Source organism: Schistocerca serialis, chromosome 7 (genome assembly GCF_023864345.2).
Source record: "Schistocerca serialis cubense isolate TAMUIC-IGC-003099 chromosome 7, iqSchSeri2.2, whole genome shotgun sequence".
In the NCBI taxonomy this organism is placed as follows: Eukaryota; Metazoa; Arthropoda; class Insecta; order Orthoptera; family Acrididae; genus Schistocerca; species Schistocerca serialis.
Window position 1 is genome coordinate 153,350,369 of NC_064644.1, and position 18,230 is coordinate 153,368,598.

At 40.6% G+C, this 18,230-nt stretch overlaps 1 non-coding gene across 1 annotated transcript; it reads left to right on the forward strand.

The window, feature by feature from the left end:
* Positions 1 to 5,361: 5,361 nt before the first annotated feature.
* On the forward strand, positions 5,362 to 5,436 carry Trnas-cga (transfer RNA serine (anticodon CGA)). The gene has a single exon. It is a non-coding gene; the product is annotated as a tRNA-Ser (tRNA).
* Positions 5,437 to 18,230: the final 12,794 nt, after the last annotated feature.

An 18,230-nucleotide genomic window follows, 5' to 3' on the forward strand; every position in this document is an offset into this window, starting at 1 on the left:
TGCATTTTAGTGTCTGTCAAGTAAGTAGCCATCATGATATCCGTGTGTGAGTGAAAAAAATTTCAGCAATCACTTTTCCCCAGAAGTTTTAGCTTTCTTTTGTGTTGTTTCGCCTTGTATAGCACATGGTTTCGACAGCCCCATGGCTTTTAGGTAATATACAGCGAACTGAAGATCTGAATGTAATTAATTAGGTGTACTCCTGATGTAAGTCACAGTACACCCTCACATTAAATATTTCAGCATTTACATTGTTCTCCAGTGCCATTTTAGGAGGAAAACATATAATCCGTCGTGTTATCGATGTTATTGATTGTTACCGAGCATTAGATTAACCTGATGTAAACAAACACGAACGTGGTGATTGGTCAGCAGCCGGAGCACACGTACACTGGTGTTGTTAATCTGTTGGAAGCAAGTTACAATTATGTGTTACATATCTTATTCCTGTGTTACTGTAAATGAAACCTATTCTAATGTGTTAACAGTCAACAAAGATATTCTTAATTATAGATTAGTTATTAAGTTTTAATTCCAAATATATTATCCAGTCGCAGTCACTGTAGACACTACAGTTGCGCTTTGTTGCGCTGTTAACATGTACTGCGAAAATGGCTGACTCTGATTCCTGCTCCGTAGTCAAATAAGCACGTGCAGCACCGTTAAACATGACGAGATACGGAAAGTTCTTAAAGTTTTTAACATGTCTGAAGTTTACCGAGCCATATGTTTACTAAAGTTATGGGGGTTTTATTATCGGGACGCGTGGCGTGATTAGTAGCGTTGGTTAACGGTTGTTGGTTGTTCTGTGGATTGCTGGCTCGATTCTCCTTGGGTTCCATTATCTTTCAGATTCTTTTTCTTTCAGTTCGAATACCTACATTAGTTAAATATTACATTCATCAAATATATGGCAATTAACACAAATTCAAACATCGTTTTTGTACGAACAATGCACATCTACTTGTTTCTAATTGGATATCGCAGCAAAATTCTAGTTCTAGTTGCAAATAAAAAATCTTGTTCATAGCTATTTTAGAAAATTATAGTTTCTAAACATTGTTTAATTTAAGAAAACATTATAAATTTTTGAATGAAACACTCTTTATTAGGACTATGTTCGTTGTTTTATCCCTCAGATGCGGTCTCACACGAAGCAGAGTCACAAGCGCCTTAGAAACATGAAAACAATAATTTTCACGGCATCGAGTACATCATATAAATGATGCATTTTTTAGATTGGTGCTGTACCACTGCAATCTGAATTGGATTGATCTGGAGCCAAGTTAAGGGATCTGTCGCCAGAAATTACAAGATATTTAAGTTACCAGACATACTACAAGTAGTGCACGAAGCTTTGTCACACTTCACTGCAGAATGAGGCTGGATACAGAAGAGCGTATCATAATACAAGACGGGAAAATATGGTGGTTGGACGAATTCGTGGATTCTGTTTTTGATCACCTGGTTATCTACGTTCAAGATGAGAGTTCGAGTACTGAAATCATTCCTGGGATACGAATATGAAAGGAGCTCAGAGATTAGTAGATGACTCATGAGACCTGCCGTGGTTTCAATATAAAACTGTACGATGAAATTACTGCTATACATTTTTACGTGACACATAGTTCACGCAGAAAAATTACCCTGTCTATAATTTACGCTTTTTCATTACTCTTGTTTTTAGTTACATTACTATGATAGCTCAGAACGAGAGCGTGTTGTGTTTTCCGTCTGCTCCTCTAAGAAGCCTTGAATGACTTGGGACCTGCGTTGTTTCTCTGCTCATCCCTTTTTATGCTTATCTGCAACTGTTGACATCGCTGCAGGTTAGTTGGACCAGTTGGTTCCACTGTACAGTCCAAGCTAAATGAGCTAGTAGAGATCACAGAGCCGCTTCGCGCGTAACGCACAGCATAAAAGTTATCTTTGTTTTTGTACTTGACTGTCCGCAAGAGAGCTTAGCTCCCGCTCTACGTGAAGCGATACCCAATAAGATCCGAAGAATACGTGGTGTAATGTTTAAATCACGTTTATTCTTATGAAGTTGATGATGATGAACGCAGTACAATTATTGCTCTTATTGCAAATGGCGGTCATGGCTGGTTGCGCTGTTACCGTCAATATACATTACAGATATAATTTAGAAACCAGTATTAGTTATTAAATTGCATGCTTATCATAATACAAGCAAAACTTCTACGTCATTTCGAGCAAAGACAAAAATCGTACTGCATGAAAGATTTCGCACACATTGAAAGCACAATGAGGCAATAAATATACGTAAAGGCTAGCGCAGAATGCCCAACGGCTAACGCCTAATGTCTGATTCCTAACATCTGATGGCTGATATGTTACACCAACGCATAACACCTTACCATCTTCCACTGCAGTAATGCGGTATTAATGTGAAAAATAACATAAAAACTGATTTCTACTGTAAGCACAGCCTCCTCCCATCGACATTTTCTACATCCTAACGACCGTTTTTCTCCAAATACCGCCACGTTTCCATTCGAAGATACAAATAAACATGCGATTTTAAATGACTGACAAGTAGCACAGTGGGAAAATTTTAACAAAGTATATAAACAACATACAGTAAAACAAGTAGTACAGCAAGATAATTTAGTTAAACATTGAAACCATAGTACGCAGAGAGACAATCGCTGGCTGACTCTTTTGTAAAATATATGCTTTCTGTAAGGCAACAGTCATCTTGCGGGGTTGCAGTAAGAAGAGAAATGGTGATGTGGGGGTGGCCCTCAACTACGTACCCTCCGATTCAAAGTTGAAATGTTAAAAGTTTTGGCTGGTTTCGTTGTCTAGGTGCTGGGAAACGTAGTTGCCGCATTAAAAGCAAAATACTGTAGAGTATACAGAATACAATATGAATATACATGAATCGAATCGTCGAAGGTTGCTATCACTCGGCAATCGCGAAAGTAACGTAGAAATTTATAAATAAAAGATGGCAATAAATAAAATGTGTGGTACTGTCTTAATGACCTAAAATTTTGAGTACGATAGTAGAAGTACTTTTGAGAATGTGGTATATGTCTGCAAAACACTTATTGGTGTCGATGGGCCAGCAATTGAATAAAATATAAGCTAAATAAGAGTGAAACAATAGATTCCTACCACACGTAATTAGTTATGAGCGACAACATAGCCTTTGACATATTCACTTCTAAACGCATACTACGTCTTCATTGTAGAAACGTCGATATCTCACAAGTTCACAAGTCTGCACTCCGAAGTATTCCTATCTCTTGCCTCCAAGTCTCTCTCGTGACCTTGCGTCCCTCGCACCGTACTGTCCTGGACACCCCCGTGTCCTCTCCTGTACTCTTCTCCCACTTCCGTCCAGTCTCCCCATTTACGAGCACTGTGATTGGCTAGAGCACTACCACCATGTCTTCAAGCCAACGCACATTCATAAACATAATGAAACACATTCGAAATACTGGATTTACATTTAAATAACTTGAAATTAAGTAAATATTCCTACGGATGGAACACAAACAAGCTCTAACATACATTATTAAATACGTAAACAAATTAAATAAGCATACATCAAAGGAATAGCAAGCAAAAGTAGACCAGTAGCCTAATGTCTCTGTGCCTTCTAAAACACATTAAATATTTGGCCAATTTCTTCATAAATATTATATATCGGATATAAACAAAGACATAGATGAATAAATACATTTATAAGCATGCTGCTAGCGTTTATTCGTGTAACCGTAGTGTACCTATGGTCTGACGCGATCTACAGTAATCTGTCACTTTGACCTGTAATAACTCATGTACTATTCAAGTTACATGCCTGTAATTTGTACTAATTTAGGTTTACACTAATAGATTTCTAAAGACACGTCGATCGACGTAATCGGATGAACCGTTTAGATTTTGGATATTCGTTGCTGTGTGTTACTTGTATAATTTACAGTCGGATACTAAACTTTAAAGTAATAAAGATATTGAAAATCTGATTACACCATCAGAACCGTCGAGCAAATAATGGTAATATACATGTTTCTTTTTGAGGTATCATGATTCATCTGGCTACTATTAATTTCTATACGAACTTTCAAATGTCTGCCATTGAGGTTTCACGAAGTCGACCATCTTTTGCACTCCTGGCGTGTCTCCTTCATCGGCACAGCGTCACCATGGAATTCCCGGCCACCCGGCTGGACCACTCACTGGGGCTACCCCACATGCTCAGCTGACGTTCGACACCACGTCGTTGCTGCCCAGCAATGGCCCGCAGAGAGGCGCACGCGTGGCCACGCCAAATCCGAACTGCACAATATTTCCAGGGCGCCACAACTCGCCTGTTTCCTCACACACCTCCACTTGAAACTTCCTGGCAGATTATAACTGTGTGCCCGACCGAGACTCGAACTCGGGACCTTTGCCTTTCGCGGGCAAGTGCTCTACCATCTGAGCTACCGAAGCACGACTCACGCCCAGTACTCACAGCTTTACTTCTGCCAGTATCTCGTCTCCTACCTTCCAAACTTTACAGAAGCTCTCCTGCGAACCCTGCAGAACTAGCACTCCTGAAAGAAAGGATATTGCGGAGACATGGCTTAGCCACAGCCTGGGGGATGTTTCCAGAATGAGATTTCCACTCTGCAGCGGAGTGTGCGCTGATATGAAACTTCCTGGCAGATTAAAACTGTGTGCCCGACCGAGACTCGAACTCGGAACCTTTGCCTTTCGCGGGCAAGTCCTCTACCATCTGAGCTACCGAAGCACGACTCACGCCCGGTACTCACAGCTTTACTTCTGGCAGTATCTCGTCTCCTACCTTCCAAACTTTACAGAAGCTCTCCTGCGAACCTTGCAGAACTAGCACTCCTGAAAGAAAGGATATTGCGGAGCCATGGCTTAGCCACAGCCTAGGGGATGTTTCCAGAATGAGATTTTCACTCTGCAGCGGAGTGTGCGCTGATATGAAACTTCCTGGCAGATTAAAACTGTGTGCCCGACCGAGACTCGAACTCGGGACCTTTGCCTTTCGCGGGCAAGTGCTCTACCATCTGAGCTACCGAAGCACGACTCACGCCCGGTACTCACAGCTTTACTTCTGCCAGTATCTCGTCTCCTACCTTCCAAACTTTACAGAAGCTCTCCTGCGAACCTTGCAGAACTAGCACTCCTGAAAGAAAGGATATTGCGGAGACATGGCTTAGCCACAGCCTGGGGGATGTTTCCAGAATGAGATTTTCAGTCTGCAGCGGAGTGTGCGATGATATGAAACTTGTTTCGCAGGAGAGCTTCTGTAAAGTTTGGAAGGTAGGAGACGAGATACTGGCAGAAGTAAAGCTGTGAGTACCGGGCGTGAGTCGTGCTTCGGTAGCTCAGTTGGTAGAGCACTTGCCCGCGAAAGGCAAAGGTCCCGAGTTCGAGTCTCGGTCGGGCGCACAGTTTTAATCTGCCAGGAAGTTTCATATCAGCGCACACTCCGCTGCAGAGTGAAAATCTCATTCTGGAAACATCCCCCAGGCTGTGGCTAAGCCATGTCTCCGCAGTATCCTTTCTTTCAGGAGTGCTAGTTCTGCAAGTTTCCCAGGAGAGCTTCTGTAAAGTTTGGAAGGTAGGAGACGAGATACAGAAGTAAAGCTGTGAGGACCGATCGTGAGTCGTGCTTCGGTAGCTCAGATGGTATAGCACTTGCCCGCGAAAGGCAAAGGTCCCGAGTTCGAGTCTCGGTCGGGAACACAGTTTTAATCTGCCAGGAAGTTTCATATCAGCGCACACTCTGTTGCAGAGTGAAAATCTCATTCTGGAAACACCTCCACTTATTAATATTCTGACTTACCAAAATGTTCAGAAGTATCACCCTTCAGTTCATACAAGTAAATATAAAACAAATTTCAAAGAACAGAACTAAGTGATTAAAACGCCAGGCCAATAGTATTTACAAGATTTTTGTAGTGGTGTGGGAGCAGCACGAATTTCGAAATAACTTCATCTAACACAAATTATGAACGAAACTGGTAATTAAATAGATGCCTGCATTTAAGTTATGCCTAAACAAGCATGAATTTTGAAATAGACCTAAACTAACACAAATTATGAACGATACAGCAGATTAAATAAATGGCTTCATTTCAGTTATGTAAAACAAGTATTAATTTCGAAATACACTTAAAGTAACACAAATTATGAGTGATACGACATATTAAATAAATGCCTGCATTTCTGTTATGCACAAATTTTTTTTTTTTTTTTTTGGACAAGAAATAAAATTTTTTAAATGCGCATTTACTTATGTACGACTTTGTATGCACTTCTTGTACCACTCACTCAGTGCTAAGGCGCCTTCTTGCACAAACTTTTCCGTCGCACTACACACGCTCACATGGATTTTAGCACGAAGTGTTGATCAGCTCACATCAGTCTTTTGACCAAGTGCCTCACAGAAATCGTGTCTACCTCTGAATTCCGAGTTCCACCGTTCGTGAGAAATCTGTCTACAACGAAAACCAAAGTAGAAACTCATCAACAAACTATTTCCCAAAACCAACCAGGACCCTCGCTAAAGGTTCCCCCCAGCGGAGAACGAAACTTAAGGAACAAAGTTACAAGGCACAGTCAGCTCAGATTCCCAGAAGTTCTATTTAAATGACATTAATCAATCTGTCCTACCTCCACGCACCAAACATTGCGTGCACATACAATTACAATTTCAATATCTTTCGAATTGACCACTAAATTATTTTCCACACTCTTATACAAAGCATAAATCAATACATATTTTACTTAAATCCACGAAGTCACTGACCTCCACACACCCTCAGTGCCTAAACTTCCCCCTTTTGCTCACGTACAGCACCACAATAAACTAATAAATGGGCATATAAATTATCCCTCCAAAATTACTACCACTATTTATAGATTAGAACAGCTTTTCACTTCTGCCCTTTCTCTATATGCCCTTAGCAAATTTAAATTTCTCTCGCTTCCACACACGCGGCAACAACGACCATAATGTTCTACCATACCAACGCCCATCAGTCTCACTAGAATCCCACTCCTCCTTCATATACCAACTTGTACAATCTTCATTACACAAACCCATCCACAATATTTACTTCAGCGCTCTCTAAGTTTTCTGTTAGTTCTTCCACACATTTTGCCGATTCACTACCCACAGCACGCACAACTTTACTGTTTTTCCCCTCCAAAATATCGACATTTGCAACTTCAACAAAATTACACATCAACTGACTGTTAAACACTTTATTTTCCTGAAATAATGCATCGATGCCTAAGCCATCATCACCATAAATATTCATCTCAGCAACTTTGTCTGCAGATACGCCATTTAAATCACTACATAAATTCACATCAGAAACCTTACTTTCGTCCGTCGTCAAATTAACTTTACATGAATCGTACACAACTTTGTACTACACCGCTACATCACAAAAATTGCTTCTACCTTGTCGTGCAATTATAGGACTTCCAGACTTGCTACATTCCGCTGTGATCGGACAAAAATCAGCACACACTGCCATTTCTATACACCTTTCATCCAGATTAACCCCCGATCCTATTTTACATGCATTTTAACTTTCACACTCTGAAAAACATACATTCATCAATAAGTTTCATTCGCCCTCATTCGTTACTAGAAACGCGTAAATTCCTTCCTCCGAAGTATCAATAACAGTAGCTTTTACATTAATACATAAATTACTGTTACTCTGTTCCTTTAAACTGAAATCATCTACCTCCTCAGATACATTTTTAACTTGAAGTGTTGGCGAGACCAATTCCTCCCTCGGTAACATTGACGCTTTCCGCCGAAACACAATCACCCTCACATGCAGCTGGCGAGGCCAAAGCTGCTCCGCCTGCACTACCATCGACACTTTCCGCCGACTCACAAGTACGTGTTACTACAACACCTTCCTTACTGCAATTGCTACTATTTGCTAATATCTCTTCAGAACTATCCACACAATTCGCATTCACAAAATTCATCTCCTCTTTAACTTCTTTTTGAACCACTGAATCTTTCCATTCAGCACCATTCACCCACTCATTCAATACACATTCATAATTTACATCATTCCCCGCAAATTTACTCCCATTACTAAGTCATTGTCTCCATGACAGTAAATCAGAGAACGTAGAGACCAGCTGTACATGAATAAATTAAGGGATTTGGGTGTGAAAGCATCTTCACTTCTACTTACTACCATCCTCGGTCTTCTATCTCCTGAGTGTGTGTTCATGAAAAGTCGAATTTTTCGTGATACATTACAATAAAGCACATTATTCCTTCCTTAATAAGACAATTGTGTTGTACGTGTTTGTACATGGTGTAGTTGATTGAAAGTTTCATTGTTTTCATGAGCTATAATTTCAAAAAACAGAGAGCACAGAACGAATACACCATTTAGGTAAGTAGATAGTGCTGCGGCTTAACCATTACGTTTCCTGACACCTTTTCAGAATATTGAGATGTAGAGATGTTGACGCAATAGATTCGAATCGAGCCAATGATGACGTCCATTCAATAGCAGTAGCAGGAATTTCTACCAATACCCCTTTTCCAGTGTAAATGTGGAATATTGCCTTTCAATCCAATGATGATGGGCCACCAATGGTATCCACCGGAGATCAGCCAACAAAGCCTCTTCTTCTGCATCGGAGCGGGAATATTAGCCTATGACTATGGCCCAGCAATGGTAGCCGCATGAATTTCAACCAATACTATCACTTCCCCAGCACGAACGCGAGAAAACCCCCTTCATAAGAGGACGCGAGGACGCGAGAGTGTTCTAACAGTAATGGACACCATAAGATCCTGAGGAAGATCCCAGCAGAGGAGCCGAAATGTCGATCATTTTATTAGAAGTATGAAGCGGCCTAATAACCCAGAAGACTTTAACTTCAGTGACAACGGCCACGAAAGCCTGCGGAATCACACAATCAGCTCTTTTGTTCAATCTCAATCAACGTCAAATTGCACGCTGCACACTGTTTCCTGTAACATTTTTTAAGTCTCGTTCTTGGGTGGGCAATGATTATTACAAGCAACGTTTTAACTCTCTGAACCAGCGATATTCTGTTCTTTCTGGTGTCAAGTTTCTGGATGGTGCGCACCTTTGGAAGATGAGGTGGTACTTTATGTGAGCATCGGTTACCGAGATAGGACTCGCTCTCAATTTTGTAATGCTGCTCATGTTATAGAATGAAAACTGTACATAAACGGAAAGAGGAAGTCTTGATGAGTTTTTATACAGATGTGTTAGTGAAATTATAAATAAAAATGATTCATGAAAAAGTTCTTACTTGTAGGCAGCATTACCCTACATGAAATTTTGTAACAAATGTGTAATTTTCCTAGTACTGTTATGATTACTCATTTACATGATACTGGAAATGGGAACAGATACGTTTTATGGAAAGGACCCAGCATTATTTTAGCGCCAGAAAATCGTAGTTACTCTTTCTGTTGCATACAATAATGACGAATATCCTGAATATGAACTAGAGACGGCTTGCAGTAGTGTATTACTGAATATTCCAGACTGAAGTTAAGTCTGATGAGGAATTCATAGTTTCATCAGACACTAACAACTGAATTGACGCGACGGTGTGAGATGGTGTGGTTAGCGCACTGGACTCACATTCGGAAGGGCGACATTTCAAATCGGCATCCGACCATCCAGATACGGAATTTCTGAGATTTCCGAAAATCGCTCCACACAAGTTCCGGAATGGTTCCTTTGAAAGGGTACACCTTCCCCATCCTTGAAAGACTCTGAGCATATGCTCCAACCCTCATGACATCGATGTCGATTGGACGTTTAACCGTAATCTTCTTTGCTTCCCTCCTCCCGAATCGTTGTGACTTCAGATTCTGGCAGAGAAATGCTTAATAACTGCATAAACGGCAAACACAATAAGAAAACAGCCACAGCATTCAGCTGGACCAAGGAAAGCATCCAGTACAACAGCTGATGTACCTTATGGTGTGACAGTAATTCAACAGATACAACGTTGCAATGTTTGGAGTAGTGCACAATATGCTAATTTATATGTGTATTATAACTTCTTGGACAGATTATTGGTGCAGTTAAAGAGTCTTCACAAAATTCGAGGATTATGAGCTTGAAACACATCAAGAAGCTTTGTAGGTATGTACATTTTGCAAACAATGAGCTAGCAAGAAACAGAACGATACACTGTTCGACATCAGACTACTTCTTCATTCTGCAGAAGAAAACTGCAGTCAGCAACAATTAAAACAAGTAACTGAACAGTCTATTGACGGTATGATGTTGCCTTATAAGAGTACCTGCATCAGTATATTCAAAATAAACTCCACAAATAAGGTTTCAAACTATTTGTAAGTGCTGATTTGTCAGTATGTGAGCACGATTTGATTCCTTATGCAGGCAAAGGAATGTTGCCAGAGCTTATAGAAGAGGAAAAGGCGTTTGGAATTGGAGGGGAGGATGCACAACTGGTCCATGAGAGGAACTCCTGTGCTAATCAACGATTTGTGAGATGACAGTCACTGATGAGAGTATGGGCCATAGAGAACATCGCCTTTGGTCTTAGATACGGTATATATGACTGTAAATTGCGCAATTTTTCTGAACTTTGTTCCAAAAAGACATAGTTTTAAGACATTCCACATAAAATAAAGTATTGTGCTACTTCATTTTGTACCACCCACATATTTTCTAAGGGCAATGTTGTTTACAGGAAACATGATACGTTTCGAAAAAATAACTCTTAAAAACCGAAAAAACTTGTAAAACTCTTCACATGGCTATATACATATAATTTAATAACCCTGATGTTTTTTATTCATAATATTGTGTGTGCGACCAGTAAAAGATTAGTTACATATTCTTGTGTGCGTACGAGCATAGCACACTATTTTAGCTAATGTGTATTTATCTGCAGTTGCAAGCCTGACCAAACTACCTTTATGTCATCGATTCCTTAGTTCTTGTCAGTTGTTATTAGGCCTGGAGAACTAGGTTTCGAGTATTTACGTCAGAATTTTGGCTCTATTATATATATATATATATATATATATATATATATATATATATATATATATATATATAGGGTATTACAAAAAGCTACGGCCAAAATTTCAGAAATTTCAGGAAACATTCCTCAACAACAAATAAAGATGTTATCTGGACATGGGTCCGGAAACGCTTAGTTTCCATGTTAGAGCTCATTTTAGTTTCGTCAGTATGTACGGTACTTCCTCGATTCACCGCCAGTTGGCCCAATTGAAGGAAGGTAATGTTGACCTCGGTGCTTGTGTTGACATGCGACTCATTGCTCTACAGTACTAGCATCAAGCACATCAGTACGTAGCATCAACAGGTTAGTGCTCATCAAAAACGTGGTTTTGCAGTCAGTGCAATGTTTACAAATGCGGAGTTGCCAGATGCCCATTTGATGTATGGATTAGCACGGGGCAATAGCCGTGGCGCGGTACGTTTGTATCGAGACAGATTTCCAGAACGAAGGTGTCCCGGCAGGAAGACGTTCGAAGCAATTGATCGGCGTCTTAGGGTGCACGGAACATTCCAGCCTATGACTCGCGACTGGGGAAGACCTAGAACGACGAGGACACCTGCAATGGACGAGGCAATTCTTCGTGCAGTTGACGGTAAACCCAATGTCAGCGTCAGAGAAGTTGCTGCTGTACAAGGTAACGTTGACCACGTCACTGTATTGAGAGTGCTACGGGAAAACCAGTTGTTTCCGTACCATGTACAGCGTGTGCAGGCACTATCAGCAGCTGATTGGCCTCCACGAGTACACTTCTGCGAATGGTTCATCTAACAATGTGTCAATCCTCATTTCAGTGCAAATGTTCTCTTTACGGATGAGGCTTCATTTCAGCGTGATCAAATTGTAAATTTTCACGATCAACACTTGTGGGCTGACGTGCATCCGCAAGCAATTGTGCAACCACGTCATCAACACAGATTTTCTGTGAACGTTTGGGCAGGCATTCTTGGTGATGTCTTGATTGGGCCCCATGTTCTTCCACCTAAGCTCAATGGAGCACGTTATCATGATATCATACGGGATACTCTACCTGTGCTGCTAGAACATGTGCCTTTACAAGTGCGACACAACGATTGGTTCATGCACGAAGGAGCTCCTGTACATTTCAGTCGATGTGTTCGTACGTTTCTCAACAGCAGATTCGGTGATCGATGGATTGGCAGAGGCGGGCCAATTCCATGGCCTCTAGGCTCTCCTGACCTCAACCCTATTTACTTTCATTTATGGGGGCATTTGAGAGCTCTTGTCTACGCAACCCCGGTACCAAATGTAGAGACTCTTCGTGCTCGTATTGTGGACGGCTGTGATGCAATACGCCATTCTCCAGGGCTGCATCAGCGCATCAGGGATTCCATGCGACCGAGGGTGGATGCATGTATCCTTGTATCCTCGCTAACGGAGGACATTTTGAACTTTTCCTGTAACAAAGTGTTTGAAGTCACTCTGGTACGTACTGTTGCTGTGTGTTTCCATTCCTTGATTAATGTGATTTGAAGAGAAGTAATAAAATGAGCTCTAACATGGAAAGTAAGCGTTTTCGGGCACATGTCCACATAACATATTTTCTTTCTTCGTGTGTGAGGAATGTTTCCTGAAAGTTTGGCCGTACCTTTTTGTAACACCCTGTATATATGGGAATTAACTCGCACTTTATTTACACTGCTAACATATTTTTTCAGACATTTCAGAATTTTTCAGAATTTTAGATGTGGTAAACAATGAATTTACGATTCTATTGTGTTTATAACAGTGGATTCATCTGCTATTTATACTGAGAACTTCTCATGGTATTGTATTGTACTGTATTGTATGTTAACTGGGGACCTAGAAACGACGGAGAGGCTCCGTCTCCGCCGCAGCCGCAGTGGTCCACAACCTCACGACGACTACCGCAGTCCACTTCACCCCTCCGCCGCCCAACACCGAACCCAGAGTTATTGTGCGGTTCGGCCCCCGGTGGACCCCCCAGGGAACGTCTCACACGAGACGAGTGTAGCCCCTATGTTTGCGTGGTAGAGTAATGGTGGTGTACGCGTACGTGGAGAACTTGTTTGCGCAGCAATGGCTCTGAGCACTATGGGACTTCTGAGGTCATCAGTCCCCTAGAACTTAGAACTATTCAAACCAAACTAAGCTAAGGACATCACACACATCCATGCCCGAGGCAAGATTCGAACCTGCGACCATAGCGGTCGCGCGTTTGCAGACTGTAGCGCCTAGAACCGCTCAGCCACTCCGCCCGGCTGCGCAGCAATCGCCGACATAGTGTAACTGAGGCGGAATAAGGGGAACCAGCCCGCATTCGCCGAGGCAGGTGGAAAACCGCGAAAAAACCATCCACAGACTGGCTCCTTCACCGGACCTGGACACAAATCCGCCGGGCGAATTCGTGCCGGGGACCAGGTGCTTCTTCCCGCTGGAACTTCTCATGGTACAAAGATCGATCTATCCATATTTCTGTACAGCAACCATTTATTGGTGGAAGTAATAACGTCATAAATAAAACGTGGTACAAGGAACGAGCTCGGCTCGTTTTTAACAGTGTAGCAGTCTGGTGGTGACAAGAGCGACTAGGATGTGCTTTTATTACACATTTTCTTGATTTGTGTGATGATACTTAAGCTAAAAACGATTTTTAACAAATACGAATTCCTAATTTGTTATTCATATTTTGTAAGCAATTGTTACTTTTTAATTATTTGTAGAGGAATATGCTGTCTGCTAATTTCAGCATTTCGTTAAAATTAAAATATGGCTTCAAATAAATGTGACACTAATTTATAAAGTTAACAACGCAAACATAGGCGACAAATTTTTCGGTATTTTACGCAATTCATGTAGTTTACCGTATTTGCCTGCTGAGCATGGTGCGAGGGCTCTCCTCTTCCCTCCATCTTCCATGGTCTTGCTACATGCCTGGACGTAGTGGTGCTGGTATGACCTCAGTCTGGAAACGCGCGACCGCTACGGTCGCAGGTTCGAATCCTGCCTCGGGCATGGATGTGTGTGGTGTCCTTAGGTTATTTAGGTTTAAGTAGTTCTAAGTTCTATGGGACTGATGACCTCAGATTTTAAGTCCCATAGTGCTCAGAGCCATTTGAACTATTTTGAACCAGTATGACCTCGGATATAAGGAAGTTGTGTTACTGAACACCATGGTGTCTTTAAGTTATCACTTTAATATGTGATTTAGCTGTAATTTAGCATTTATAGCAACGAAAGGTGCTCAGACAATGTAGTATTTACTGAGAATGCCTTCAGTTCTGCAGTAGGCACTGGGCGTTATACGTTATAAATTGTGCATTTGCTGTCAGATGTTGAGCATCAGGCCTTAGACGTAACCCATTAGACATCCCGTGTTAGTGGTTACATGTATTAGATGCCGCATTGTGCTTGCAAAGTGTGGAACATGTTGCAAACAGGATGTTTGTTTTACCTTGAGACATGCAAATATCTCGCAAACGACACATCATCTGAAAAAAAATATAGGCAAAACGTTAATAACAGTAAAGGAGACATCTGTCTGTGCTACCTCTGGCCTCCTGCTAAGCATTCCTCTTGCATGGGTGGGATCAACTTTGTTTTAGCACATATGAACTCCTCATTTTATTTCATATTCGGACTCTATGCAAATCATTGTCTTTCAATCGTGGTAGACGGCGCTGTAATCTAGAAATATCAAGTGGGGCTCTTTTGAGAAATAAAAACCGATGCATTTGATTGCACGTGATGGAAGCCCAGTGTAACAAGAGGGACATTTTTTTCAAACAGTACAGAATGGTAGAATTAGCCAGTTGTGCTTTATACCCCCCATGCCGTTATCTGCTTCTCCTCTCTATCCAATGAGAGCATACCATTTAAATGAGTTGATAAACGGTGTCATATTATATTATTTCTTTGAAAGTCAGAGATAACTATGTGCACATACATAAGTATATATTTAATCAGTATTATGTTAAAATCATGTTTAATAATTATATATACAAACGAGTGTTTCATATACCACGTTTTAAAATCAGACGAAAATGTATAAAATAATATAGCCCTATATGGATTCCTAACCCCATGCAATTAGCCTTTAAAATTTGTGATTGTAAATTTTTAAAGGCTATAAAAATGATTGTAATTTTGAAAACGAAAAACGTGCGGTGTATGCAGTAGATAATAGTAAGGAAATGAACTATTCTTGGGTGAGTTAGCAAGTAGTGCAATAGTAAGAGGTGAACTATTCATGCATCAACAATGTATTGCATGTACTCCACGTTTCTCGTTTTAAATCTTACAAGTATTTTCAGTGCTATTAAAATACACAATCACAAGTTTGCAGTACTATCTACATGCTGTTAGGTATCAGTAGGTAGACAGTAACAGTTATTCTATACCTTGTAGTCCAATTTAAACAGTTGATGTATTAAAAATTCATTTTTATTTAAATAATTATTTTCTGTATTTCTGTACTTCGTGTGTAAGATATCACTATCGATTTGAAACACTCTGATGAAGTTAAAATAGAGACATGTGTTACATTTAGGATTGGTTTCAGTTCTCTTCACCTCACTCAACATATGTATGGTTTCTTCCCATGTATGTATGGAAGACTGACAATGATGGTGAAAATTTGAGAGATTTGATTTCGCATAGATACTTGCTAGCAACTGTATCTTCCATGAACCATTTTCAACTAAAACGGGAAAAGGGAGAAATGCTAGTGGAACAAAAAGTACCCTTCGCAACACACCAGACAAGAAACGAGTTAACCTTTCATTCTAATCCACTTCTGGGAGACATTCAAAGTATCAAGTCTCTCGGTCATCGGGAAATGACACTGGGAAACAAATAACCATCCTACACATATCAAACAGGTAGCTGAGTTAATGCTGCACTGTCAACCAGTTATGAGCCATGTTTAAGATTTCAAATCTCTATTTCGTCGGGAAGTCAGTTTAAAACCAATTGCAATATTTGTACTGAACGGAAAGACAGACAGGAAAGTGGCACTACAATCATTTCCTATACCTGCCTCTCTCTGCTCAGCCGTGTCTGTCTCCTCGCTTGCCACTTACAACACACTCCGCTACTAACACTACGATGCGCTGATCCATCTGGTAGCCGTGATGTCAGGTGTTGCCAGCACTTCACATCCCATAAATGCCGAACACTAAATCAAACTCCGCCCGAACGTGCCACGTAGGACCAATGTTACCGATCGTCCGCCGTGTCATCCTCAATCTATTGGCGTCAGTGGTTTCGGATATCGAGGTCAGCACACAGCTCTCCCGGCCGTGTTCCATTCTACTAGTCGGGAGCCGCTATTTCCCAATCAAGTAGCTCCCTCAGAAGGGAGCTCGGCAAACCGAGCGGTCACCCAACCAAGTGCTACCTCACCCCGAAAGCGCTTCGGTTATCCGACGAGAACCGGTGTTACCACTGCGGCAAGGCCGTTGGCTGCTACCGAACACGCAGTTACAAAATACTATTAATAATGATGTGCCATGTAGAAAATTTCAGGACTCTACTTCATTGGGAAATAAAGCTGGTAAAGAATGTACCCTATGCCAGACACAACACAAGGAAGTGAGTTAGGATTGAATTGTCCTCCAGCTCTGAGATATGTTTAAAATTTCAAGTTTCTAGCTCACCAGGAAGTTAGTTCAAAATGAATTTAAAAAATGTAGCAAAGAGACGGACAACAAAGTGACCTAACAAAAATGTGGTAAAAAACTGTCAAGTCACCAAATTTCCGTGAGAGTCAAAGGCAATTACATACACGCACTTACTGCGGATGCAGTATTAAAATGATACCTAAAAATAGACCCAATCTGCGCCATATCTGTGAAAGTCAAAGATATTGGTTATCCATAGTTACCTATCTACATAATCAGAATATTTTTTAAACGATGCGTAAAACTGACATTAAGTGGCTTTAGTTTCGTGAAGGTAATTATGTTCCTGAGTCTTCACAAAGAACTATTCTATATATTAAGACATGGTTATATAGGATGTCAGCTGTGTCGAAACTCTTTCGAATCTTGGGATGGTTTTCTACCTCTATTTCATACGATATTGGTGTCAAATCTGCAGTGCTCTTATGACCACGTCTAAATTCATTTATTCGTTAATGAACTGCTTTTAGTTTGTACCAGGACCAGAGCCAACTTACCAGTTTTTTCACTATCCTTTACTCATATTTTTCAATTCGTCTAAAACTTTTTAGATCGAGCTCTGAAAGCATGTACCAATGTACAATGACATAATGCATTTCATTGAAAGTTTAGGAGATTGGAAAACACCCAAAAAATAATTGGGCACGTAGGGTGTAAGTGAAAGAGTGGAGTTGAAGAGTTTGCTGCTAGAGGTGAATTTTTGGGGACTACATCAAACCAGTCAGAAGACTGATGAACCGAAACAACGTAATTTATTCAAAATAAAAATAAAAAACGCTCAGGTTTAAAACCTTAATTTTAAACCACTCTGAAGTACCTCACCATATATATTGGGAATGGAGGAGGATCGAAGGTTTCATTCATATCTATATGGAGGGTCAACTCCATTGTGTAGAAATCGGAATGGTCACGCTCTAACATCATTCACATCATGTGACTTGCAGTAACGGTGCTAAATTTAGCTCTGTGTAAGTGAAGGCGTTTTGGACTACACATCTTCCAATCACGAGTACAGTGTTTCAAAAACTGTGGCACATGGTAGGTCATCAAAATATAACAAAACGAGATCCATATAGGCGCAGCAGCGGCGGTAGATGGACAATAATTTCAATGTTTTGGTCCACTAAGCATTAACTGGAAATGACGCTCTTAACATCTGATATTTTGATTAAATCATAACGCAATTTTGAAATGAATTTTCATTTGAAAGATTGAAAACTCTTGCAGACCTCAGTGGGAGAATTATGCGTTAAGATAACTGTTCATTATCTACCTGTCTAAAACCTTACAATTATGTTTATTATATTCCAGTTCAAACTGCTATTACAGAAACTATTAGGCTTTGAAAGGATGATCTTTGACGTGCATCTGTCTGACGTGTACATGTGTATGAAGAATTAGTTTGCAAAACAAACTAAGTCGCCGTTTAACATATTACACACTTTCGTGATTCATATTTCTTTAGTGTACTGAATAACATGTTATGAT